This window comes from Physella acuta, unplaced genomic scaffold, assembly GCF_028476545.2.
Source record: "Physella acuta isolate Inbredline_101_S28 unplaced genomic scaffold, ASM2847654v3 ptg002568l, whole genome shotgun sequence".
In the NCBI taxonomy this organism is placed as follows: Eukaryota; Metazoa; Mollusca; class Gastropoda; family Physidae; genus Physella; species Physella acuta.
The window spans coordinates 22,501-26,955 of record NW_026734029.1 but is presented as its reverse complement, the minus strand read 5'-3'; the positions used below and the strand labels follow the sequence as shown (position 1 = coordinate 26,955).

General features: G+C 52.8%; 1 non-coding gene across 1 annotated transcript; it reads right to left on the bottom strand.

Annotated features, from left to right (window-relative positions):
• Nucleotides 1-555: 555 nt before the first annotated feature.
• LOC131933591 (small subunit ribosomal RNA) lies at nt 556-2,404 on the bottom strand. The gene has a single exon (XR_009385076.1). It is a non-coding gene; the product is annotated as a small subunit ribosomal RNA (ribosomal RNA).
• Between the last annotated feature and the right edge of the window lie 2,051 nt (nt 2,405-4,455).

Sequence of the window (4,455 nt, the reverse complement as noted above, 5' to 3'; positions counted from 1 at the left end):
TGGCTGCGCTCTTCATCGACGCACGAGCCGAGTGATCCACCGCCCAAAGTTGTATTTGGATTTTTTTTTAACCGAGGCGCTCCTGGCCGTCAGTCGTATCGAAAAGTGAAAAAATGCACAATGCGTTCAAAATGAAAAATGTAACGTGAGGACAAGGGGCGGCCGACGCGAGAGCAGCGTCGGACTCTTTGAACCTCGCGGCCTGCTATAGGAAGCTGGAGCTCCCGCCTCGTTCCCTCGAAAGAGGGAAAGAGACGCAGGTACCCCTTTGGTCGCCACATAAGCGGGGCGGTCGCCCGGGCCCGGCACAATTCACCGAACACGCGAGCCACTCTTTGAACCTAGCGCGACCCGGCGAGCCCGTTCGCAGCTCTAGCCCGTCACCGTGGGTCGCATCGAGGACATGCACTAGGTACCCCGAAACAGGGGAGCGGTCGAGCCAGTCGGAACCGCGCTTCGTGCGGCCAAGTCCCGACCGGGCTAGCATCGGACAAGACGTTTTGTTACGAGTTTTATTGCTCATGGCGCGGTAACGCACACGAAACAACAATTCGTTAATGATCCTTCCGCAGGTTCACCTACGGAAACCTTGTTACGACTTTTACTTTCTCCAAGCGATCGAGTTCGAGCGTCTTCTCGGCCAACGGTGCCGGCACTTGCGTGCCAGACCGAGACCAATCCGAGGCCCTCACTGAACCGCTCAATCGATAGTAGCGACGGGGCGGTGTGTACAAAGGGCAGGGACGTAATCAACGCGAGCTTATGACTCGCGCTTACTGGGAATTCCTCGTTCATGGGGAACAATTACAAGCCCCAATCCCTAGCACGAAGAAGATTCAACGGGTTTCCCAGCCCTTTCGGGCCAGGGAGGCATCCACGCTGATTTCTTCAGTGTAGCGCGCGTGCGGCCCCGGACATCTAAGGGCATCACAGACCTGTTATTGCTCAATCTCGTGTGGCTAAACGCCACTCGTCCCTCTAAGAAGTTGCGCCGGCGCATCGAGGAACCGGCGAACTATTTAATAGGCTAGAGTCTCGTTCGTTATCGGAATTAACCAGACAAATCGCTCCACCAACTAAGAACGGCCATGCACCACCACCCACCGAATCAAGAAAGAGCTATCAATCTGTCAATCCTTACAGTGTCCGGACCGGGTGAGTTTTCCCGTGTTGAGTCAAATTAAGCCGCAGGCTCCACTCCTGGTGGTGCCCTTCCGTCAATTCCTTTAAGTTTCAGCTTTGCAACCATACTTCCCCCGGAACCCAAAACCTTTGGTTTCCCGGAGGCCGCCCGCAGAGTCATCGAAGCAACTCCTGCGGATGGCCAGGTGGCATAGTTTATGGTCAGAACTACGACGGTATCTGATCGTCTTCGCGCCTCTGACTTTCGTTCTTGACTAATGAAAACATTCTTGACAAATGCTTTCGCAGTAGTTCGTCTTGCTGCGATCCAAGAATTTCACCTCTAACGCAGCAATACGAATGCCCCCGTTTGTCCCTGTTAATCATTACCTCCAATTCCGAAAACCAACAAAATAGAACCGAGGTCCTATTCCATTATTCCATGCACCATTATTCAGGCAGCGAGGCCTGCTTTGAACACTCTAATTTTTTTCAAAGTAAACGCGTCGGCCACCCGGGACGCTCAGTGAAGAGCACCCGCGGGAGAGAGCCGACAGACGGTAGGGCAGGAGATACGGGCAGTGAGCCGGCGCGAGCCGGACCGCCCGCCTGCGCCTGAGATCCAACTACGAGCTTTTTAACTGCAACAACTTTAATATACGCTATTGGAGCTGGAATTACCGCGGCTGCTGGCACCAGACTTGCCCTCCAATAGATCCTCGTTAAAGGGTTTAAAGTGTACTCATTCCAATTACGGGGCCTCGAAAGAGTCCCGTATTGTTATTTTTTCGTCACTACCTCCCCGTGCCGGGAGTGGGTAAGTTGCGCGCCTGCTGCCTTCCTTGGATGTGGTAGCCGTTTCTCATGCTCCCTCTCCGGAATCGAACCCTGATTCCCCGTTACCCGTTACAAACATGGTAGGCATATCACGTACCATCGACATTTGATAGGGCAGACATTTGAAAGATGCGTCGCCGGCGCGAGGCCATGCGATCAGCACAAAGTTATCCAGAGTCACCAAATGGGACGACGCAACCCCTTGCGAGGCCGCGCCGATTGTTTTGAACTAATAAAAGCGCTCTTCCCGATAAAGGTCGGAGCTTCGATTGCATGTATTAGCTCTAGAATTGCCACAGTTATCCAAGTAGGATCGTGTCATCTAAGGAACCTCGACTGATTTAATGAGCCATTCGCGGTTTCACCATGGGACAGTGTGAACTTAGACATGCATGGCTTAATCTTTGAGACAAGCATATGGACTACTGGCAGGATCAACCAGATAGCTATCGTTTGCGAGACGTTTTTCCACAACACATCGCGGGGACGGGAGACAACGCTCTAGCGAGAGAACGGATCCCGGCATTCCCGGATTTTTTCACATCGGACCGCTCACATTTCCCCCTTCACCGTAAACACGGCGTCGCCGGGAAATCTCTCGATTTGCATCGAGCCGACTGCGTTTTGCAGACCCGTCGCCCGTTCCGAGGGCTGGGCCAGTGCGAGACTTTTATCGAGCCACCAATACTGCTTGGTTGCGTTAGCACTGCGCGTCGCCGCTGGCTTCACGCTACGGACACGTACTTTTACCTTCACTGGCGCGACCTGCGCGCCGAGCCCGCATTTTACCGGGAAGCTAGTCGGGAGACTGAGCCACGCACGGTCAGATCGGGCACATGTCGCTGGCTGCGAGGGAGCGCGGATCCTAGCGTCACATAGAGGCTTCACCGACACTCACCTCCACAATAGTAGATACAGACCGTTTTTAACCGCCGTATTTCTGCCCATACCTCTAGTGTTAAACCGAAAAATCGGGTACATAGTCTCGGGGAGGACCGGGGTGCCGCCCCATGAGGGGAGCCCGCACGGAGGGCGCCGGGGGTGCCGCGACCCGGGGGGCGGCGCGGGGGTGTCGGGGGCGCATCTACGGGGCTCACTCGCGCGGGCGCCACACTTCCGGGGGGCGCCCCAGGTGGGGTGCCAACTTTGGCGCCCCCGACTAAGGGGCCGCCCCCACTGCGGTTACACGCTTTACGACCACCCACCCGCGTTCCCCACCCCAGGGGGCATGCGAATCACCCGCCAGGGGCGTTCTGGGACCGAGGGCGCCGCTCCGGCACAAGGGGGAGCCAAAACGCCCCGAGTTCCCCCGCGGCCACCTCGACACCTGGGCGGGCGGCGAGGGGTGTCCTGCGATCGGGGGTGGGGAGCTCTACCAGAATCACCCGCCAAACTTCACCGGGGGCGTCTCCCGGCGCCCCTGCGCTCGGGTGACGAACAGCGCCCCGGGCTATCCCGGGCGCCCTATGGCGTCCACCTTCGATCGGAAGGGTGATCTCGACTCGGGCTGAGGCGGGCCACAACAATCCGCGGTCACATCGGAGCCGTCCAGGCTAACGAGGCCCCGGCTCACGGGTAACCCATGGGGCTGGACCGGGAGTCCGCCGTTAAAGAAGAAAGAAATGTAGTGCAAACCAGAACCAGTTTTTTTTTATTTATTTTATAACTCGACTAATAATCGTCACAAAATTATAAACTTGGTACCTACGGATAGCCCTGGGCCCAACCTAATACAGGATGTCCATAACTATGCGCTAATTAAATAATTAATGGGTATTAAGGTCGGTCTTAGTAAATTGCTATATAAAGTCTAAGACCAGAACCAGTATTTTAAATTTATTTTATAACTCGGCTCCTAATTGTCACAAAATTTAAAAATTGGTACCTATGGATAGCCCTCGGCCCTACCTAATACACCGTGTCCATAACAATGTGGTAATTAAATATTTACTGGGCGTTAGGGTCGGTCTTAGTAAATTGCTATATAAAGTCTATATAAAATTTTACGAATTTAAAAAAAAAATTCCTACCGTCAAAAATAGCGACGCCTAGACCACCACACCTGTTCTGACGTTAAATCCTACTTGCACACACGTGTGGGAATAGATTAGATATCATCTAGAGATAGAATTCCTAATTATTTAATTAAAATAGAGACTCTAGATTTAATAGTTGTGTCATAGTTACATTAAGTCGAATTAGCGAAGCGGAGGCGGGGGAACTAGATTCTAGATCTAACACTTCGATTGCGATGAAAAAAAAATAGCTTTATTTTAAGGCCGACAAGGCAAATACGGTTTAATTAATATTAAAGAAATAAGTCCGAACACCTACCTTAAGCGAATCATCTACACAACACATGACTAGAAATAATACACGTCCACACGAAGAGCGATTGAAACGGTGACTGCAACGGTGAAAACTTGTACGACGGAAACATGGCGCCTAGGTTATGCCTACTTCCGGTCTGATGAAAATTTTTAATTCATTTTAAAT